This window comes from Dipodomys merriami, unplaced genomic scaffold (assembly GCF_024711535.1).
Source record: "Dipodomys merriami isolate MVZ:Mamm:240054 unplaced genomic scaffold, mDipMer1.0.p SCAF_1, whole genome shotgun sequence".
In the NCBI taxonomy this organism is placed as follows: Eukaryota; Metazoa; Chordata; class Mammalia; order Rodentia; family Heteromyidae; genus Dipodomys; species Dipodomys merriami.
The window spans coordinates 127,645,115-127,668,882 of NW_027202270.1; positions in this window are offsets into that span (position 1 = coordinate 127,645,115).

The window sequence follows — 23,768 nt, forward strand, 5'->3', positions numbered from 1 at the left end:
CCATATCTAGGCAAACCATGGAAAATGTGGGTATTCAAGACAGAGTCCAAATGCCTACAAAAAAGATCCAGTCCGAAGAGACCTTTCCCAGCTTCAGATGATTCTCCAAAAGCCAAAAGAGATATCTCAAACCTGCTGGTAGGCAACCCCACTTGCCTGGTTACTGAATAATGCTAGCTATCATTTTTCTAGCTCTTTCTGTACATCAGAAGTTGTCTCAAATTTGCAGTGATCTTGCAAGGTAAATCTTGTTTTCTCCATTCTACAAAAGATACCATTGAGGCCCACAGACGATAAGTAATTGCTAAGGCTCCTTAGATAGTAAATGGTAGAGCTGTTTTTGAATAGGTAGGGCTCTGTTTCTTGTCAAATCCCAAATACCACATTTCTGGTTTGTCTCTTGCATATTGGTTTAGACTAAGAGAGCCTAGGCACTGGGCCACCAGGCCTCACTGACTGTGCATTCACGTGGTGGTGCTGTATGTGACAGATGAACACATCACACTTTGTTTTACCTACCAGTCACTTGGGGATTTGGGATTGATGGGGAGTAGAGAGCTTTTAAGAGGTGCAGCTATTAGCAGTGACTTTACCATTTTCTGCATGGAGAGTTCTGTAGAATACTAACTTGAGTGAAGACATTTCCAACTTTTAAATGAAACCTGCATAAAGAATACAAGATATCCTTGTGGATCTAACTGGTGAGAAGGAAATACTGAAGTTTTAATATCCTCACTTTGGTGGAAAATCCATATGTTTCATGCAAATAGAATTAATTCTATGAAGTTAGACATAGTACCCCGAGGTCTGGTAACTAAGTTAACATTTCCCTCTACTTTCTTTATGTGAAACAATATCATTTGGTACAGGCCAAACGCCTGCTAGGCATCTCACTGAGGAAGCCAACACTTTCAAGAATGCCAGAATTAAAGGGAGACAAAATCCTCTACCATAAACAAGGCTGATTCTATTGAAACAGCAAGCATGGCATCTTCCCCATTGTGAAAGATTCCTGTGCCTCTTCAGGATACATATAGTCAGTTTCTCCACCCCCTACCCCACCTGTAGTAGGGATTTTCATAAGAAAAGGAATCTGAACCTTCCCATTTTCTGCAAAGAAACTGTTTCTTCTCTGAACTCCCACTCAGAGGAGTTGCCAGAGCATTCCTCTGCTTTCCCATTAGCAGAGTCAAGGATATCAGAATTTGCAAGCCAGCTGGAGTGCCTTTGATATCTTTTATGCTATGTTGTAAACAAAATGTTATGTTACTGTGTAAGAGGAAGAGTATGTACATGTCATCATTTTGTGCTAAGGTCTCCTAAGTCTTAGGTTCTAGGACAGTATTTCCTATGTATGAAGCATTGTGTGGGGCGCTAAAGAGGCCCAAGATAAAACGTAACTCCTGCCCCAGCAACTCACAGTCTAAGGAAGTAGACACTAGTAGTTCATGCCTGTACTTCTAGCTACTCAGGGAGGCTATGATCTGAGGATTGAGGTTCAAAGCCAGCATGGGCAAAAAAGTCCATGAGACTCTTATCTCCACTTAACCACCAGAAAACCAGAAGTAGAGCTGTGGCTTGAAGTGGTAGAGTGCTAGCTTTGAGCAAAAGAAACTCGGGGACAGTGCCCAGGCCCTGAGTTCAAGCCCCACAACTGACAAAAAAAAAATCTATTTCCTTTCTCAAGGCTTCTGCACCCAAACCTATTCACTACCTGACCCAGTTTCTCTCATTCTTGTTTATTTTTAGGATTGGAATTTCTATTTATGTATTTGGAGAATTTTTATACTGTACAGTAACAACTACAAGTGGAATATGTCTAGCTTTTCTCACAAAAGAAAGGAAACTACTCTCCTTGTGGCCTTTCACAGAACAAAGAACTTTTTTTTTTTTTTTTTTTTTTTTTTTTTTTTTTTTTGGGTCCGGTTGTGGGGCCTGAACTCTGGGCCTGGGCGCTGTCCCTCAGCTCTTCAGCTCAAGGCTAGCGCTCTACCACTTGAGCCACAGCACCACTTCCAGCTTTTCTTTTTGCTTATATGGTGCTAAGGAATCGAACCCAGGGCCTCAGGCTTGCAAGGCAAGCGCTCTACCACTGAGCCACCTTCCCAGCCCAACAAAGAACTTTTATGAGGATGGTTTCCAGACAGAAGAGACCCAAGATGAAAGTCCCTCGTGGTACCATAAGTAGGCAATCAACCAAGCAGGTCCTGGGACAAGCTGGGTAAAGGAACCCAGTGATCTTAGGGCCAATCTTCCTTTAACCTGCTCTCCAGACAAAACAGGTGTTGACTTTGGCAGAGGGAGATTGGCCAGTAGCCTATAGTTCAGTGGATGAAATTAACATCTTGGACAGATGGGGAAAGGGAATTATCTTCAACATGAATAACAGTCAGAAAGGTTTGTACTATGTTAGAGAAATCAGGAGATGGCAGAGCACAGACTAATGCCATTTCCAGTGAACCCAGAGACATGAGAAAACAAATGAACTCTATACAGAGATATGAAGTTGGTTTGTGACCACCGTGGAAACACTGAGCTGCACTCTAGTTTCCCTTCATGTTAACTAAACCCAGGAAACAAATGCCTGGTTATCTTTCTGCTGTGTGCTGCAGTTGACCAATGCCTGTTCCTCTAGGGTTTGGGAAGATTGGACAGTTGATTCTCTAAGTTTTGGACTGGATCACATCTGAATGTGCTCTCAGTCAGGCACTGCCTCAGTATACCAGGTTCTTTATGCTTCCATTCCCAAAAGGAGTTCTTGGAAAACTTGTTTACTATGCCAAGTTGGGTCTCCTCAGAAACTCAAAGCAGTGAAATGACTGTTCTCCTTCAGACTTCATACCTGATATCCCACACAGGGTAGACAAATATATCAGGCCCTGGCAGGTTTATCTGCAGTGGTCCAGAGACATTCAAAGAAGGGGATGGGGCTGTAGCCATTCATCTGCAGATCTACAAAGATTCTGGTTTCTTCAAAAAAAATCCTTAAAAATTCTATTGTCTTGGCTTCCACACTATGTCTTCCAGACAGCCTCTCACACCCGAATCAGCACAAATCTCCTTTGTCAGACCATATCTTGAGTTTTGGCTTCAAAAACGTCACTGTGGATTAGCTCTGAAGGGAAAAAGGAAGCACAACTCCAATCTTGACTTGGGGGGGAAAGGTTGAGCTTAGGGGCTCAGTGCAGTGAGAAGAGGGGGCCAACATAGTGGTTGGCACAAGAATATGGAGAACTCAGAGCCAGAGTCCCTGAAGACTGAAGCCCAGCAAAGTCTGGCACTAAAAGCAGCTGGGTATTTAACCAGGAACACTCGCTCTGTTTTTCCCAACCTTGGCAGTAGGTCAGAGCAACATGCAGTTCTAGCTAGGTCCACATCCTTCCTATTGTCTCCACCCCAATCTCACTCACCATCCCAAACATCTGCTTCAAATTTGGGCTCTTGCCTTCCTGCCTGATTGTGTACCAAACCACGAATGGCAAGGGTGAGGGCAAGTCTGCAGGTGTGGGCTTGGGAAATAAAGAAGAGAAAGGTTCCGAGAGGAACTGCTTACACGTTTAATTTCAGATGCTTCAGGAAGATAGTGGACCAACCTTTTAAATATATATATATATATATATAAAATCAAAATCTAGCCAGTGAGGAGTTGTACATCTTGGGCAAAGGAAACAACCCAAAGGAAGGAATTGGGACCAGCTGGAGAAGTCTCTGAGCCCTTACATGAAGTGCCTGTCTGAGCTAGCTGAAGTGATTAGTGCCCACAATGAGCATTTGAAATGCTAATGAGTTATTAAACACCTCTTCCCCAGCTAGCAGCTGCACATAAGCTGAAGCCCTAGTGAGTGAGGGCTGGCTTAAGAGATGGTTAGGAGGGAAGCAGCAAGAGGAATACCCACAATGGTCTCACTAGGAGAAACCCTGAAGTTTTTCCAGTGCTTCCCATGATTCTTAGCAGAAAAGAAGAGAAAAGATGAGCTCATAAAGGAATAATTAACTTCAGTGCTCATGTAACAGTGCTTACTACAGCTGATAGCTAGTATGTGGCTTATTCTGTACTACTAGGTCCTGTGTTGACTCATTTCATTTTCATATCCTTTTACAAGTTAAATTTAACCAAGGATCCCATTTTACAGATGAGAAGACTAAAACCCAAGAGAAGTGATTTGCTCAAGGTTAAATATCCAAAGTATGAATATAGATGTCTAGTTGGCCCTGATATCTAACAGGAACTCAGAGGAGATGGCCTAGGATCAGCACAGTCAAGTCCAGAGAACACTGGTAAGACAATGACATCACAATGACTAGTGTTCTTCTCATCCTGCAAGTGAGACAGATAGACAAACTGATGGTATGGGACTGACTCCCAAAACCCCAGGGAGCCAGTTTAGTACACACTCTTCCAGCCAGTCCTGCTCCTTGGTGCCTTCTGAGGTTTCTGCTGCCCATTCAGGACACAACTTGCACTGTCTAGCTCCCCCTCTAGGGCCCCTTTCCATCTCCCAACTCCCAACAAACTGAAGGAGGAGCCTTAGGCCTTTGCCCAGTTCCAGGCTCATGATGGGAAATGGAAGAGGAGCAAAAGGCTAGAGCTGGCCAAACTAGGCTGCCAGGAACCCTACTTCAAAGCTGAGGGGTAACTGCCAAGGACATCACTTGTTGGAAAATTGGGAGCCTCTGGGACATACCAGCTCACCCTGGCAGACCTTTGTCTTGAGGAGAAGCAACTGTATAGGTAGTGACAGGCCACAGGCCTCTTCCAGCTGTTGCCTCAGGGCTGTGCCAGAGCTGTCTTTATATAGGAGCAAATGCTTTCCACTAGGAGAGCAGGTATCCTAGGAGCCCCATTGGGTGGGGGCAGAGGCCCACCTGACAGGGCCAGAGTCCCAAGGACAGTGGTGTGGCTCTGCCAGCGTGGCCAGGTGTCAGTGAATGTGGTCTGCACGAGCTCAGTTCATGTCTGCCTGGTTCTCTTGTTTACATTGTGCTGTCCATGAGGAATGCTGTCTTTCCTGGCTTGTCTAACCTGATCAGCCTCCAAACACAGCTCGTGTCAGAGGAGAGAAGGATCAGAGAAAAGAATTCCTGAAAAGAGCTTGCTAGCACTGTGCCCAGCACACTAAACTTTAAAATAAAAAGCATTACTATTTTTACTATAACTTTTAAAAAACTGATGCTGGGTATCAAACCCAGGGCTTTGCATATACTAGCTAAGTGCTCGCCCACTGACACCCCCAGCCCTCATTTTTTATTATAATTGGCCATAGTAAACCAATATCCACAGCTGTCTTAGACTATGTCATGGGTTTGAATTTGGAAGTTCTGAATTTAACCCCAACTTTGTTCCTTATTCGTTGTATACCCTAGCATAGATAGCTAGAAAATACCAAACCTAACATATATGAGTGTACCTCACAGAGGAGTGGGAAGCTCAAATGAGGTCAGGGTTGTGAAAAATGTTCTGCAGATCACATCCTGTAAATGCAGGAATTGCCTCTCTAGCTTTTGCTGCTTCATATTGGGCTGCTGTAGGCATAGCTAAATCCCTTTGCCCTTCCAGTCAGTAAAGACAACCTGGAATTATTTCAGAAGAAACTTTGATATATAAATGAAGGGATCACCTAAAACAAGAACATGGTTTCATAGTTGCTATTTTTTTAATGAGGCTTGTGGAATGCACATGCCTTCCCCCATTATGGCCAAATTCAGTGTCAGCAGTGATCATTGTCATTATTTCCTTAGCCCTGACTGGTGGTGCTTCAGGATCTTACACCATGATGGCGGAGAACTAAGGAGAGTGAGAGTCCCAAACTAAGCCACATTCCTCCATCATGTGTACTCAGGATGTGCCTAAAACTCAGTCTTTAAAATGTTACACGTCCAAGCCTTATAGCAAGCCCAGAAGCCCCATTTTCTGAGAAGCTAAGCCTTACACTTAGGAGCCTTCATTTACACAAGCACCTTCAAAGGATATACATACATGTGTGGGTTTGGGTTTTTGTTGTTTTGTTTGGGTTGTTGTTGTTAATTGGAGACAGTCTTACCATGTAGTCTAGGCTGTCCTCTTGCCTCTGCCTTCAGAGTGTTGGGATTATAGGTGTGTCCTACCATACCTGGCCCAAGCCTCTGGATTTGTCCCTGTTCACTGCTATGTGTCTCTCCCTTGGGTACTTCTTGCTTCCCCTCTGATGAGGCACTAAAGAATAACTTCAGGGTGACCATGAGGTTCCCAGCATTAACAACTAAATTGTAGCGATTTAATGTGAGTTCTGTGCAATCTTCTGACATCTTTGTGCAGATCTCTAGAGGTAGAACATGAGAGTCCTGAGGCCAGCAGCACAGGCAATTTTCTGAATTGGTTAGACAGAATCCATTAGAATGGGAGGACTTGCCTTTCTTGGCTAAAGGGCAGCTTTTCAGGAAGGCTGGGTCACACAGCTTAGGAGACACCTCTTACTGTTTACTTGCCTTTCCAAATATCAAGTTGTGTTCCCCGGAAGCAGACAGAGCAATAAGAATTTGTGTGAAATCGATGAGTTCTGAGGAATCTTCCCAGGAGAATGGGAAGGAAAGAGAGACTGTGAGGAGGAGGTCATGCAGGGACATTACCTCAAGCAAAGGATTGTGCAACAGGATAGAAGGATAAGAGAAAAGAATTCCTGAAAAGAGCTAACTAGCTAGTTTCATCTTCAGGGAGCTGTGGAGACAGAACTGTGCTTCCAGAATCACTGGCTAGGAACTGTGGTTGGCTCTCTATGCAGATGGTCAAAAGAGGTTCCAAAAGCTTATGGCAACCCATTGACAAAGAGATGCAGGTGCTGGCTGATGGGACACAACCTTATTTCCTGAAATGGCATGGGGATCCAAAGACTTGTGGGCAGAGCGCTTGACAATCTACCATCTGCTGTAATCTCTCTGTTGCTCACCACGTTGGTTGAAGGGTGCTCATTGGTGGTTTATGATTAATACTAACTGCCATGTAGTCACAATCTCGCTAAAACTCAAACTGCTTGTGTGAGCACCTGCCCTCAACTGTGGGTAACTCTCTGGGGTCTCCCTGTTATTCTAGGTCTCACACAGCCTAGCATATGTATAACGGTTGTGATCAGTGCAGGGAGGAATCTAAGAGAGCTTAGGTGCCATGTTAAATGCCAAGCCTTATGATGTGCCATAGATCCTCAAATGAATGCCTGCTGGAAGGGAACTGTGCCTGAGTACTTTGGAGAGTGCCAGGAGATGAGCCGCAGCTGTCTTCCAACAGCATCCTCGTTCACATCCCCAGAAGCCTTTGGGAAATAGCTCTCTGCATGGCTTCAGTCTCTTGGGAATGACAGCATCCTGTTTTTGGATGGCTCTCATTGTGTCCCTAAAGTTCTCAAAAGTTACATAGGATTCACAATCAATTTGTAGGATGGCTAGTGGCCCCTGGAATGTGCGTGTGCGTGCACACACACACACACATACACATGCACACACACGCACACACACACGCAGTGGTCCTGAGGTCCTGCCTGAGAGCACAGAGGGCTGGCAGGCTGTAAAGATAAAGATAGCCGGGCACCGGTGGCTGACGCATATAATCCTAGCTACTTAAGAGGCTGAGATCTGAGGATCGATGTTCAAAGCCAGCCGGGACAGGAAAGTCCATGATACTCTTTTTTTTGGGGGGGGGGGGGTCCGGTCGTGGGGGCCTGAACTCTGGGTCTGGGCGCTGTCCCTGAGCTCTTCAGCTCAAGGCTAGTGCTCTACCACTTGAGCCATAGCGCCACTTCTGGTTTTTTTTTATTCTTTTTGCTTATGTGGTGCTGAGGAATCGAACCCAGGGCCTCAAGCATGCAAGGCAAGCACTCTACCACTGAGCTACCTTCCCAGCCCTCCATGATACTCTTATCTCCAATAAAAACCACTAGAAAACCAGAAGTGGCACATTGGCTTAAGTGGTGGAGCGCTCGCCTTGAGCTGAAGAGCGCAGGTACAGCGCCCAAGCCCAGAGTTCAAGCCTCATGACCGACAAAAAAAAAAAAAAAAAGATAAAGATAACAACTGAGTATGGAGCCTACACCAATTGGATAAAGTATTTAGACTGAGTTCCAGCCAAAGTAAAAGCGATTTTGCCTTTGGAGGCTGGCTGAGACACTGCTGGGGTGGAAAGGGAAAGACTGCTCAGCTCTTTGGAGCAGTGGAGGATACAGAACGGGTTCTTTCCTGTCCCATCTGCCTTCACCTGGGTCTGTGTCCTTGAGGGAAATAGAGGCATGGTGTCCCATCTCACTGCCTTTCCTGGTGCTGATGAGGACTGGACCCAAGCCGGGAAGAGAGAACAGTGTCACACTGAATGGGTCTGAAGCTAAGGAGACAGGCAGAGCCGGCTTGGGAGCAGCAGGCTGGTTGCCACCTGCCCTCCCCAGCCCAGACTAAATATCCAGCCCTGCGGGTAAGTGAGAAATTCTTGGCCTCTGCCTGCCTTGGCTTCTCTGGCTTGAAATGCCTTTCTTCATGGAACCAGGGCTGCTGTCTGCCCTTGGCCTGTTCTTCCTGTTCTTCACCCCAGGGGTTCAAGCTGATTGGCAGACTTATCCAAGCATGGAGGGTAGGGGCATTGGTGTTGGGCAGTAGCCAGAAAGAGGGAGGGAGGGAGGGAGAGGCAGAGACTGAGGACAAACATGGAGTAAGAGAATGTCTGAGAGTAAGAAGCAGAATAAGACAGGCAAGTGACATGAAGACAAAGAGAATGAGAGAGAGAAAGAGAGAGACAGAGAGAAGGGAGGGAGGGAGGGAGAAAGGGGGAGAGAGAAGGGAGGAGAGAGAGAACAGACATGCTCTCTAAGAATTCAAGAAGGAATGAAAGGAAGGCCAAGAAGGAGAGGGCAACAGCTGGGCCCGAGCTCTTGGCTGTGGGTCCCGTGGTGTCCCGCACAGCCTGCCATCAGCTCTCAGCAGCAGAAGGCTTGTGTTCTCCAAGGTGGGCCTTGGGCAGTGGAGCAGGGACTTACAACATCCCCACATCTGCTTCCCATCTGCATCTCCCCTTGGTGGATTTGCATCCCCAAGCCTTTCTGCCAGAGCACAATCCATTCAAAAACAAAACGTGGCTCTTCATTTGTAGCTGCAAATCTGTGCAGTCATCTACCGCTCTCTTGCTTGCCTGAAGCCCCACAGGGCTCCCAGCAGTGCCAATGTGGAACCAAGGGATAGGAGTCAGAGAGAGAGAGAGAGAGAGAGAGAGAGAGAGAGAGAGAGAGAGAGAGAGAGAGAGAGAGAGAGAGAGAGAGAGAGAGAGGGAGAGAGGAGTCTTTGGGGGAAAGACAGAGGCCCTGTGGCCTTGACCTGTAGAAGACTTAGATGCCTTGATGGAGGGCTTTGGAAGGCACCCCAAGTTCACTGCATCTCTTAGGTCCTCCCCTAGAGATCACACCTAGTGGTTGCCTTCAACTGCCAGGTCAACGCCATGTCAAAGCAATATGCACAATGTCTTTGACAGATAACATTTGAGTTAAGAGGGAAAAAAGAAAGCTCATAAATGATCTATGAATGAGCCCAAGGTCAAGTTAATTTTTAATAAAAATACAAGACTAGGAGACTTGGGACATCTGATCTGTATCCCTTCTATTGTCTGCCATAGTAGCTGCCTCATTCTGTTGCCTGTCTTCTAACTCTGCCCCTTCTTAGGTTTTTTTGACCCTTCTGCCACTTCCCAGTCCTCCTACTGCCTTTCCTCTTTAGTCTGTTCATGTATTCGCTCACTCATTTCACTATACATTCCACCAAGTCACTTATTCAGACACTCATTTCTTCATTCCATGTTTATTGATCACGATGCTGGGCTTCTGGCCCCAAGGGACCGGTTTTATCATGAGAGGAGTTAAGAACAGCGCAAGGAATGTAAGTCAGTGCCTCTGTAATTTAGACACAGAATTCTCTAGAGAAAGGAGGCATGGATCTCCCCAAAGGAAGTGGGACCTTGGATTGTCCTGCCCTGCCTTTAGGGTATGGTTTTTCTACCTAGGCATGGAGTTGGGATGGTAGCAAAAACCTTGAGTCCAGATGTTTTAGGAGACATCTAGGCTCTAGGGCTCGGGCTATAGGAGACGCCAGAGATAGGAGTTTGGCAATACAGTGAGAACTCTTATAGGGCAGGAATATTGATATGACTCCTGAATTTAGGGGCAGCATTTATCCTAGTGGCTTAAACCAGGTATCCACTCTCCCCAACCTTCTGGAGAGGAGATAGAGCCATGAAAGGCCAAGCTGAAGGCTGAGGATCAGCAAGACTAGAAGAAGGGGGCTTGGGCAGAAGAGGAAGAGCAAGGTGAACCGGAGGGAGGGAAGCCCAACGTGTCCATGTGAGTTCATGATGTACACTTGCACACATGGTGTGAAACAAAGAGGCACTAAGAATAGTGACAGGGCTTAGGAGTCCTAATCAGATGCCTTCTTTCTGAGAGGTTGGAGTAAGTTCAGAACTCTTTCAGTAAAAGGGAATTCATTGTCTGTGTAACTAGAAATCCCAGCCTAAGCTGGACTTCAAGCTTTCTCTTGATTCAAGGGCTTGAATAAAGTTGTTAAGACTCTTCCCTTCGCTCTTGGCTCTGCTTTAGTGATATGGTTTCATTCTCAGTTCACATCCCAGGACCTGAGATTCTGCATTTTAACAAGTACCCAGGTATTGCTACTGCTGGCCCACAGGCCACACTACAAATAACGATGGCCTGGTGTCTGGTAGGACTGCAAACCATGCCACAGTTAAAATCAGCCAGTGCACTGTGAACAGAGAGCTGAGAGCAAAGCAGACATCTGGCCCTGGAAGCACACACATTCCCCTTCAGACCTCAGCCAGCCAGTACCAGCCCAGCTTTCTCTGAAGCTCAGCCTCTGAGCAGCTCCCAACCCAGCAGTGATATGGTGACAATTGCTCCCCAGAGATCCACCATCGCTCTCTGGGATCTACAAAGATCTGGATACAGCGTCAGGCAATCCAGAAAGACATTTTACTTCTACATGTTTGTGCGAATATGCTCACAAAAGTGCAAGCTAACACTTCCCTCATAACCTAAGCCACATGCCACATAAGTGATACATCCTGGATCCCACTAAGTATGCCTGTGGCATCTCCTCTCCAGCCAGTAGTTTCTCCCATAGCATCTCAGTGCTGTTGAGGACTCTGAATGATTTCTGGCCCTTACCAGGGGTATGGAGGACCAAGCTACAGCCCTGCCTGATGAGGAAAACAGCAGCTAAACAGCTGCCAGAGGGCTAAGGAGCCTGGGAACAACAGCCGCTCTCTGGAGAAGAAGCTGTCTGGCTAGTCCTTGGCTGAAACACCTTGTGAAATCCAATTTCCTCTCTTCATTTTTCTTATTAGCATATATAATTGGATGAAGGGGTTCCACTGTGATATTTACATGTATGCATATCATGTACTTTGATCAAATTCAATCCCTTTGTATTATTCTTTCTTGTTTTTCCTCCTCTAGTTATTTATTTATTGTTCTGGTACTGAGGCTTGAACTCAGGGCCTAGGCACTATCCCTTAGCTCTTTTTTGTATATTTTTTTATTGTAAAAATACTGTATAGAGGAGTTACAGTTACATGAGTAAGGTAATGAGTTGAGCATTGTTACCTCCTCCTTTGTTTTTCCCCTACCATCCCTTCCCTCTCCACTTCCCCAGCTCCTCATTCCCTGTCTTCCTTAGCTCTTTTTCTCAAGGCTGGCACTCTACCGCTTGAGCCACTGTTCCATTTTCAGCTTTTTGATGGTTAATTGGAGATAAGAGTTTCACAGGCTTTCTTGCCTGAGCTGACTTTGAATTTTGATTCTCAGATCTCAGCCTCTGAATAGCTAGGATTATAGTCCTGTGCCACCAACTCCAGGCTCCTTTTCGTTTTTGATAGAGGATGACTTCCTCCACCACAGGACCTCATCACTCTACTATCTAGCTCACCTTTGAACTTGGAAATAGGATTGAAACTTTTGGAAGTTCCCCCCACCCATCAAATATCCAGTTTTTGAAAATTCAAAAGTCTCCCAACACTTCCCCAATTCTCCCTCTTGTCCTATTGGGAGTAGCCATGGCAAACTGAGCAAGAGTTCAAGGTTCTCTATCTTCATCTTCATACCTAACTGCTTTTATGTTCCTAAGAAGTGTAGCTGCCCTCTGAATCTGCCAGGGATTGGTTCCAGGACCCCACACAGACACCAAAACCCAGGGACACTCACATCCCTTATATCAGATGGCGTAATACTGGTTTACAACCTATGAAATCGTCCTTGTTCTTTAAATAATCTCATGATTACTTACAATGCCCAATACAATGTAGCTGCCATATGCAAAATTGTCCCAATATATTGCTTAAGAAATAATGATCAGGGGAAAAGTCTATACATGCTCAATACTGACGCAATTTCCAATCCATGATTGGTTGAGTTAAACATGAAGCCTATGCATTTTGAGGGACCAGGGAAGCTCTTCTCTGTGTCATTTTGGAGAAGAGGAAGGCATCTTAGAGAGGTTGAGCATTTTGTTGAAGATGTCACAGCTAGAAAGGGTAGCAGACTAGACTTAATTCAAGCCTTCTGACACCTGACCCTACTAGACTTAATTCATGCCTTCTGACACCTGACCCTTTGTGTCTCTCTATCTTCTTTCCTTGGGGAGGATGGAGGTAGCTAGTGCTTACAGAGCTGTGTGGCACATGAGGGCAGAGAAGAAGAATGGGAAGAAAACTGGGGTGCACTGTACCCTGTGCGATGCTTGTTTATTCATTGTGCCAGAGGAATCACAGCAGGTGACTGTAGTGAGGGAAGGCCCATATTTCTTTCCATCTTTACTTCTACTGCAACTCATTACTGAGTGATGTACCTGACTGCTTGTTTCTTTGCCTGCCTCCTCTCTAGATTGTGAGCTCAGGAGGGCAGGGATCACACACTGCTATGATCTTCTAGAGGAAGTACCTGGCCTGTAGCTGGTATTCAATAAATTTGTATTGAGCCACATGTGACTCATATCTGTAATCCTAGCTACTCAGGAAACTGAGATCTGAGGATCACAGTTCAAAGCCAGCCTGAGCAGGAAAGTCCATGAAATTCTTATTTCCACTTAACCAGCAAAAAGCTGGAAGTGGCTCAAGTGGGAGAACAACAGCCTTGAGCTAAAAAAGCTAAGGGAAAGCACTTAGACCCCGAGTCAAGCTCTAGCGCATCTCTTTCTCTCTGCATCTCTCTCTCTCTCTCTCTCTCTCTCTCTCTCTCTCTCTCTCTCTCTCTCTCTCACACGCACACATGTATGTGTGTGTGTGTGTGTGTGTGTGTGTGTACACATGTTGACTGCTGAAATGCTGCACAAATGTACCCTCATACCATGGTTACACAACTATGCCCCAGGCCAGCACTGGATGATGAAAGAGCCCTCTGGAACCCAAGGGACCTCTCATGCTGCAGTTCTTCCTGAGCTGGCAATTGCACCAGCATCCTTCTAGATCTTTGGAACCTTTCTGCCAGCTTGCTCTGATTGACTTTTGACCCCTTGCAGGCTGCAAAGGGGCCTGCAATGCCTACAACCTGCTGTCTCCAAACTGGGCATTGCCTTTGGCTTCAGAAGCCCCAGGAGCTATGGGCAGATCCATGTACGTAGGGGTGTTCAAAGAGGCCAGACCTGAGGGTGAGTTAGATGAGGACCAGCTGGGCTGGAACAGGAAGATTCTAGCCTCTTATTGAAACCGACAGAGCCTCAGGCACACACTCCAGCCTTGCCAGCCCTTTTCCCATCACTGCCTTCTATTTCTACTTCCTGGAGCTGAAGTTGTTGATATATTCCAGGTCTTCCTCCCCCCCCCTGCCCCCCCCCCCCGGCTTTGATTGCTCTGCTCTCCAGCCTGTCTGTCCTGGTAGCTACCCTCCTAGCTGGATAATAGCTATGGACATCAGGAGGCACCGCCATTCCCCCAGGGCTTGGGAAAATACCCTGTGCCTGACCCTGACCCTAACCCCTGGGTGGAGAGGAATGTAGAAGACTGGAGCTTGAGTGGGGTCTGCTGTCCTGGCAGGCAGCCTGTCTATGCCTCCGAGTGAATGATGCAGATAGGCCAAGAGACTCAGTGACTCTCTCAGCCCAAGGGGAGAGTCAGACAAGCAAGTTGCAGTATTTTTTCCTAGTGTCGGTCCTTCTCCCCCTCACCCCCCTCCCCACCAGCCCTTGCCACAACCCAGGAAGCTCTTGAGACTTGTCTCCTCCTGTGAAGTGAACTCTGAGGATATGCAGTGTTCTGGGATCCTGTCCCCACATCACCCTCTCTCCAAGGAGGCCAGCATCCCAGGCTTCTCACCTAAAAATGATAAGAAAAGCTGGAACCATGGTTTTTGTTGTTGTTTTGTCATGTCATGGGTTTTCTTGGTGTTTTGAAACAGATTTTCACTGGCCTGGAAGTCACAATCCTTCTGCTTCCCTATCCAGAGGGCTGGGATTACAGGCATGCACCATTACACCTAGCTGTGAACAGTCGACAAGCCTGTGTTTCTACCAAAGTACCCCAGATACCACAAAGAAAGGCTGGTGGAGAGAGAAAGATCAGAGATGGATCCTTTTTATTTTATTTTTTGATGGTCATGGGGCTTGATCTCTGGGCCTGGGCACTGTCCCTGAGCTCTTCAGCTCAAGGCAAACACTCTACTATTTGAGCCACAGTGCCACTTCCGGTTTTCTGGTGGTTTATTGGAGATAAGAGCCTCAAGGTCTTTCCTGCGTTGGCTGGCTTTGAACCGTGATCCTCAGATTTCAGCCTCCTGAGTAGCCAGGGTCACAGGCATAAGCCATGGGCACCTGGCTGGAATGGGTCCTTTTTCAGCCACAGCTCCCCAGTTTTGCATTTATGCCTTTGATCTGGGCTCCAAGGCCCTGGTGGTCTGGTCTGTATCCTTCATCTTCGTCCCATACCACCTGCTTGCCTCACTACAACCCCCTGATGTAATGGCCTCTAGCACAAGCCCTTTCCCATCTGATCTTCAGAATTCCCTCCCACTGCCTCCTGCCTGGCTCATCTTCCTCCATTCCCCCCCCCCCAATTTTCTAATCACTCTCAGCTATCAGATCAGACACGCCACTTTTGGAGATGACACTCAAGTCTACACTGGGACACCTAGCCCCCAAATCTACATTGGGCCAGCTAGCCCCATGCATCTCTTTTCACCCCTGTTTCCATTGAAACCCATTACTGAGCTATCTTCCTGATTATTTGCTTCTCATCTGTCTCCCTCACTAAACTAAGCTCAGGTGGGTCAGGGAGCTTGTGAAGATTCTACACTGCTATATCCTCTAGCACAATATCTGGCCTGCAGTTGTCATTCAATAAATGTCTGCTGAATACTGAAACACTGCACAAAGGTTTTTGCTACTCAAGTGTGAAGGTTGGAAACCACTGACGTAAAAGCTTTGAGGCTCCTTCTAGCTCTACCTTTACACCCTTAAAGCTTAGATCTTCCAAAAGAAGGGGTGCAGAAAGGTAAACAAATGCAACCATGGTATTCAGTATACACTATGTGAAAAATGAACTATGCAACTTGTGGGCGGGATGGAAAGGGGAAACTAGGAGAAAGCGAAGGAAAAAAGAACTGTATTCATTACTCAATGTATAAAATGGTAACCCATCTGTACAATACCTTACTAATAACAAAAATTTATATATATATATACATATATATATATATATATATATATATATATATACATACATACATAAAACAAAAACATTGGGTCATACCTATCATCCTGGCTACTCAGGAGTTTGTGATCTGAGGATTGAGGTTCAACGAAAGCCCATAAGACTCATCTCCAATTAACCACCAAAAACTCAGATGTGGAACTGTGGCTCAAGTGGTACAGTGCTAGTATTGAGTGAACAAATCTAAGGCATAGCACCCATGCTTTGAGTTAAAGTCCTAGCACCAGCACTAGCACCAACAAAACAAAATAAAGATTTGGGTCTTGTACCACCAACAAAGGTCTTGCCCTCCCCATTACAGCCTTACTTGGCCTTTTCTTAACTTCCAGGGTGCTTATGTGGTTTGTAATGAGGAAAACAATCAAGAGCATCCCTAGAAAGACTGGCCAGTAGCCCCTTCCACTGCTGAAGATATGGGTGAGGCAGGCAGACAGCGGTGTGCTAGGGGAGAAGGACAGAGCCCATTCTTTGGCTCTCCTCTAAGTCCCAGAGGTTTTGCTGGTCTTGGGGCACACCTGTTCCCTGTCCATGGCGCTGCCTGGCAGGCAAGAGGTGGGCAGCTGCTCAGGCCACAGTGACCTCGGTTCCAAGCCAGCTGTTTCCTTGCTTTCAAATCATGGCTGACCCTGTGTTGTCCCCAGCCTGTTCCAAGCAGCCTGGGAGACTTCCAAGCATGTCTTTTACAGGCCAGATGTGTGTCCACTGGCTGTGAATTCTTGCATGGAGAACAGGTGGGTGGTAATTATTCTAGCAGGAGCTGAGCGTGACTGGAAGCTAAGGAGACAATTCTATCAAGCTGTCAAGAACAAAAACAGTGTACTTTTTTTTTTCTTTGTTTCTGAGCTTGCTTTTATAGAGGGAGAGAACACAAGAAGCAAGCCAGGGCTGGAGAAAGAGCCTTGGCCCCTGTGGCAGATTTTGGAGTGTCCTGGAAATTCCCATACCCCACCCTTCTCATCTCCCTCCTCTCAATTGACATCCCATGTGTAGTGAACATCTGCTGTGTGCATATGCCCAACACTCCTCCCCCCACCCCCCGTTTGGGGAACAGAAACTCAATTTTCCTTTGGGGAGCTGCACCTCCCCAATTCCACACATTCCTAGTGTGGCTCCCAGCCACGGAACGTTTCTGTCCCTCCACTCCCAAAGGGTGGGTACTGGACTCACAGTCCATCAGACTCTCTCCTGGGGACTTTGAATTTGCCTAGGAGTCGATCACTACCTACAGTGAAGGGTCAGAGTCATCCAGTGCCAGGTAGCTGATAAATTCCTGTCACCAGAGCCTTCAACATGCTGGTCTCTGGCTTTCCCAAACTGATGTGTGCCTGCTTGAATCCCCTGTGTCTTTCCAGCCAATTCTTTCTCTTCAAGCCAGGCACCAGTGGCTCATGCCTGTAATGCTAGCTACTCAGGAGGCTGAGATTTGAAGATCATGATTCAAAGCTAGTCCAAGCATAAAAGTCCATGTGACTCATCTCCATTTAACCAGCAAAAAGACAGCCATGGAAGTGTGGTTCACGTCAGAGCACCAGCCTTGAGCAAAAACACTAAAGGACTGAATCCAGGCCCTGAGTTCAAGTCCCAGTACTGGCGCAAAAAAAAAAAAAATCTTTCTCTTCACTTAGTTGGCTAGAGACAGCTTTACAACTTACAGCCAACACTGATGCACTTCTCATTCATTTGTATCCTACCACCTGCCCTTTTTAGCCTTTCTATTTCTCCATCTACCTGCAAATCCAAAAGTTCATTTTTTACACTCTAAAGACCTTCACTCTCCGTACACTTTTTTCTGTCCAAAGTACTGCTCTCTGGAGCGATTTTACATCCTTCCTCACTCAGGGTAAATGAAGATGTTGTTGCGCATGCACGTGTACACACTGATATTAGGGTTTAAATTCAGGCCAAGGAGCTCTGCTTTAGAGCTTTTGCTCAGGGCTGCTGCTTTACCATTGGAACCACTTTTTCACTTCCAACTTTTGGCTGGTTAATAAGAGTCTGACTGACTTTCCTGCCCTGGCTGGCTTTAAACCCTAAAATCTCAGTCTCTCTCTCTCTCTCTCCTTCCCCCCTCCCCGCACCCCCTCCCCCCCCCCCCCCCCCGCCCCGTCTCCTTTTTTTTTTTTGCTGTGGGTCCTGGGACTGGGCCCCGGCTAGGATTATAGTCTTGAGAAACCAGTGCCAAATGAACTTTTTATGTCTTGAGGATCATATTCATGAAAAGGTGGAAGAGATATTCCAAGGCACCAAGCAGGACTTCTCTCAAACACGCTCAAACAAATCTTGACTACTTCTCCCTGTGTTCACTGGCCACTTTTACACACTAGGAATTGCTTAGCGGCTGTTTTATATCTGACCTCCAAGTACTATCCTCTGATATTTACTACATTTTGTCTCTAGGAGGGTTACCTAGCATTAGCTATAAGATCTTGATTAAATGCAACAGAGCACCACAGGGTATAAGGTGCTGAGATCAGATGTCTCAGGTATAATTGTGCAGTTAATATCCAGGATATTCATTCCTTTTTAGTGGGGGGGGGAGTGCTGGGTATTAAACCCATAGTCTTATGATTGCTAAGCACACATTCTACCATCAGGCTATACCCTGAGCTATTGTTCACAGTCTGGTTGAGCAGACTATAATGTCTTCTGCATGAGCTGAGTGCTGTTGAATAACTGAACAAATTGCCCTTAGATCACAAAGGAAAGAAGGCTGCAGTATTCTTGCTTGATATTTAAATTAGGCTTTGCTCTCTTGCTCTGTATTTAAATTAGAGTCCTTTGGTTGTAGCCAACAAGGAAGGCTGTAATTTGTACCTTTAAAAAAAGAAGAATATGACTATCAGGAAGATTTTAGGAACAAATGGAAATATGAACTGAAGAGGTAGGTATCAAGAGGGCTGGAAATCAGCCAAGTGTGGTGGTATATGCCTATAATCCCAGCATTGAGCTAGGAGGATTGTGAGTTTGAGGCCATTTTGAGCTACACAGCAAGACGTTGATTTGAAGAACCAAAACAAAAGACAATCAGGAATCTAGGCAGCAAGGTCACTCAACCTCAGGGACTCTTTAGGCTATGTCCTTTCTAGCTTACTGCAATTTCATGGCCCAGTTAGAGCAGCATGCCTCTGCAGCAGACTCAAATCATTGCAGAGAATCTGACTGAGACGGCTTGGGTCACTTGCCTCATGTCAAGTAATACAATTGGTAGTCCATCAGGTGCCTGAGGCTGTTCCCATAGTAACTACACACTGAATCAAGAGCTATAACCAATGGGAGAACTCAATGCCTTCCTGTTAGAGGTAGATAAATGGAGGAGCCATGAAGCAAGGCAGTCCCAGCCTAGTGTGTGTGTGTCTGGTCACAGAGTGGTTATAAACTGAAGGTTGCTCACTGAGCTGAAGGTCAGATCCTATCTACAGGATCGGGGGGGGGGGGGCAGTACAGGGGGCTCTGTCTTAACTTTTTTGCTCAAGGTTGTGTTTTGCTCTACTACTTGAGCCACAGCTACCTTTCTGGCTTTTTTGGTGCTTCTTTGGCGATTAAGAGTCTCAGGGACTTTTTTTCCCCCTCAGGCTGGCTTTGAACTGGGATCTTCAGTGCTCAGCCTCCTGAGTAGCTAGGATTACGAGTGTGAGCCACCAGTGTCTGGCTCAGGCTCTGCTTCTGGTAGGAATTTCCAAAGAAGAATGGAATGGGGATGAAGGTCCCTATGGAAGCCACTGGGAGAGGTCACCTTGCATGTGAAAGGTTCATGGGAATGCTCCATAATTATTTATCCAATCACCTTGGCCTTGCTCTGGTGCTAGGAGGCCTAGAGAACATCTCTACACTTGTAGCACCAAACAGAACTGTCACTCTTGAGTGCTTGGATCCTAGGCTTGAAGAAGAAAAAAACACCTGCTAGGGTAACTTCTCCCTGCTCACACAAAGGATAGTCTCCATCTGGATGTGGGCCCCATTCCTGGCTCTGGGAGGCTTTCTGGGTTTTCCCTGGTTGTCCTTGACTCTTCCTTCAGGTCTCAGACAGTCACAATAAAGGAGGACCGTGTCCAGCCTGCTTCCCATCCAGGGCCCTCCTCTGCCAGGCTTTGTCCAGATCCTTGCAGACCCAGACAAGCCCTGTCCTTCTTTGTGTTTACAGTCTGCAAATACTTGTGGCCATTTCTGCCTCCCTGGCAGGGCTGGAGGACCCATCCCTTCCATTGCATTGAGTCCAGCCTTTGCCTCTCCTCAGCTTCTCTCAGCATGGTCTGCCTGTGTTTGTAGCTGACAGCTCTCCTGGGGCCTCTTCCCGCCCCAGGGCTGGCAGGGTGCCTCCACAGGCCCCGGGCTCTCCCCTCCTGTACCACAGCCCCATGGCATCTTTCTAATCCCCTTACCCCAGGAGGTCTGTTTCAGCTTCATCCAACCGGACCCCTCTCCAGTTTCTAGCTTGCGAACACAAGGTGGGGGGAGGGGACAGGCTCTGCTTCTACCCTGCTCAGTCCTCTCCTGTCCAGCTGGCATGGGGACTTTCACATGCTGGGCCATTTCCGCCTGCTTCCAGCTCATTAGTGCAGGTATGACAGGAGCCAGATCTGTCTCCTGCCCAAGGCTGAGCTCAGGGCTCTGCTCTGCCTGCTGCCTGCACGGCCTCTGTGCTTCCCATCCAGTCTAGAACACTTGGCACTCACTACCTAGCCTCCTCCTCAGCTGCTGTGCTGGTCTTTCCTCCTTTTCCTCCCCTTCCCTCTCCATCTTCTTCCCTTTCCTTCCCCTTCTCTTCCCTCCTCTCCCCTCTTCTCTCCTCTCCTCTTTTCTCTCCCTGGTGTGGCTAGTATCTAAAAAATGGAAGTGGGGATCTTGGCGTTTAACCAAACCTTCCTCAGTCTACATGAAGCTAGAGTGGAGGTCCCTAATCATGTGTGTGTGTGTGTGTGTGTGTGTGTGTGTGTGTGTGTGTGTGTGTGTGTGTGTGTGTGTGTGTGTGTGTGTGTGTGTGTGTGTGTGTGTGTGTTGGTCATGGGGCTTCAACTCAAAGCCTGGGTGATATCCTTGAGCTCTTTCTCCCGCCCAAGGCTAGTTCTCTATCATTTTGAGCCATAGTACCACTTCCACTTTTCTGGTGACTAATTGAAAATAGGAGTCTCAAGGACTTACCTTGAACCATGATCCTCAGATCTCAGCCTCCTGAGTAGCTAGGATTATAGGCATGAGCCACTGATACCTGGCCCTAGTCAAGTTTTGTGGGGATGACATGGGGGTCCTGAACACCTAAGTTTGAACAAGACTTCCTCAAGCCATCTTGCCCTTCCCCTGCCTTATGGGAAAACATTGAGATCATCCTGAATTGATGAGACTCGAACCAGTTTTTCTGCCTTCCCCTTGCCTCTAACAAAGGGAATGGTGCATGAGCCTTTTTATTTTTGGTATATGTGAGTTTGTTTTTGTTTTTTGGGTCTGGTTGTGGGGCCTGAACTCTGGGCCTGGGCGCTGTCCCTCAGCTCTTCAGCTCAAGGCTAGTGCTCTATCACTTAAGCCACAGCGTCACTTCTGGCTTTTTTCTTTTTGCTTATGTGGTGCTGAGGAATCAAACCCAGGGTCTCATGCATGCAAGGCAAACACTCTACCACTGAGCCACCTTCCCAGCCCAATGTGATTGTTTATGAGATATTGCTCTTAATTATTGACAACCCCTTCCCCAAAGTCAGAAACAAGTTAGAAAACCTTGCAAGTCCAATTTACACTAAATAATTTATTTTTCCCAAATCTGTATATGTTCTGAGGTATGACACACATGATACAGTTCAATTGGTCATTCTCTATCAATCATAATATGACAGGACACAGAGGTTAAAAATGGCTCTTCATAATTTATTTTATGTTAGAATGTGCAGCTTTTTTTCTTTTTGTTTTTGTTTTAAAGTATCTGACTAAAAAGAGAACAGATAAATACAAGAGTGTTGCTGGCTCCTATTTTATACAAGGATTATGCCTCTCCTGCTTGACCCTTACTGTACAGGTACCAGTACCTTTGTACCCTGTACAGGTAGAAAGACATAAGCCTTTTTAAATGTGTACAGTTGCTGGGCACTGGTGCCTGTAATCCTGGCAACTCAAAAGGCTGACATCTGAGAACTGTGGTTCAAAGCCAGCCCAGGCAGGAAAGTCAGTAATACTCTTATCTCCAATTAAACACCATAAAATTGGAAGTGGCTTTGTGGCTCAGTGTGGTAGAGCACCAGCCTTGAACAAAAGAGCTCAAAGATAGCACCCAGACTCCAAGTTCTAGCCCTATGACTGACAAAAATAAAATAAAATAAAATAAATAAAAAATGTGTACAGTCTCTAACCCCTCTGCACAACACCTTTCTAATAACAATAAATTATATATGTTTTAAAAAGTGAACTATTAAGCTAATTTCAGAGTGATAGAATTTCTCTTTTCCCACATTTGGCAAATAGAATCATTGACCCCTCAGTTTATCAGGTTAAAACATCTGGTATTTATCCTTGGCTCTTTTATTTCTCTCACCCTTAGACTTTCTTTTTTTTCTTTTTTTTTTTTTTTTGGGTCCGGTCATGGGGCCTGAACTCTGGGCCTGGGCGCTGTCCCTCAGCTCTTCAGCTCAAGGCTAGCGCTCTACCACTTGAGCCACAGCACCACTTCTGGCTTTTTTCTTTTTGCTTATGTGGTGCTGAGGAATCCAACCCAGGGCCTCTGGCATGCAAGGCATGTGCTCTACCACTGAGCCACCTTCCCAGCCCCATCCCTTAGACTTTCTTAATCACTGCATCTGTTAAAAATTGAATGCAAAATAAATTCTTTAACATATTTTTCCACCACCACTCCCCTAAAACAAACTTCTCTTTTCTAGAGAAGGATTTCTTTTCTAGATCCTTGGTGGTTGTGTTTATTCTTCTGGGTCTGTCTTAGGCCTTGACATTATTACAATGTTCAATAAAATCTTATCATCCACACACTTAGGGCTTAAAAACCAATGAGTACAGTTGCTTGCTGCCCTCACTCCCCACACTTTCATACTCACCTGCCAGTCCTGTGTCGAGCTACAGTCCTTTCTACTTTATAGTTGTAGTCAGTGCCCCTTCATGCAGTCCTCAGTGGGCACCAAGGATCCAGATAACTCTCCTCTACATTAGGTGAAGGAAACACCTGGATATTCATGAAGACTTGCTCCCTGGGCTCTTTTCCTCCCTTCTTTCTCAGCTAGGGGCCTTCAAGACCTTTCTGGGTCTTGAAATAAAATTGACCATCTCAGTTGCTTCTTCACACCTAGCCTTCTGGGCTGACCTCTATCTGGAACTGCAAGGCCAAGGTGAGCATTGAATAAGTTTATAGATTGTGAAATTATTGGTGTGAGTCGCCATCAAAATGAAAACACAAAACAGAAAAAGGTCATTGAAAATATGAGAAGGCCTCTCATATGCAGAGATGAGTTGTTTCAATTCTGTTTCCATGTGTATCAAGTCATATTGTGAAATGTACTTCCTGTTGTGAGTTGTGATTTAAAAGTTTTTCAAGCTTTTAAAACAGGGCTAGGGATGTAGCTCAGTGGTAGAGCTCTTGCGTAGCATGTATAATGTAATTTTACCCCTTAACTCCTCCCCCAGTAAAAGAGAGTAAAAGCCAGGTATGGTGATGGTGGCTCAAACCTGTAATTCTAGCTACTTGGAAGGTAGAAATCAGGAGATTGTGGTTTGAGGCAAGTTTGGTCATATATATTTATGACTTCATCTCAACCAACAGCTGGATGTTGTAGTGCATAGTATGCCTGTTATCTTAGCTATAAGGGACACACAATAATGGACACAGTGGCACATCCCTGTCATTCTCAGTGACACAGGACAGCATAAATAGGAGGATCACAGTCCAGTCAGGCTGAGACACAAAATGAGAGCCTATCTCCAACATAGCCAATGGAAAAAAGGTACAAAGGCATGGCTCAAATGGTAAATCAAGGGCTGGGAAGGTGGCTCAGTGGTAGAGTGCTTGCCTTGCATGCCTGAGGCCCTGGGTTCAATTCCTCAGCACCACATAAGCAAAAAGAAAAAAAAG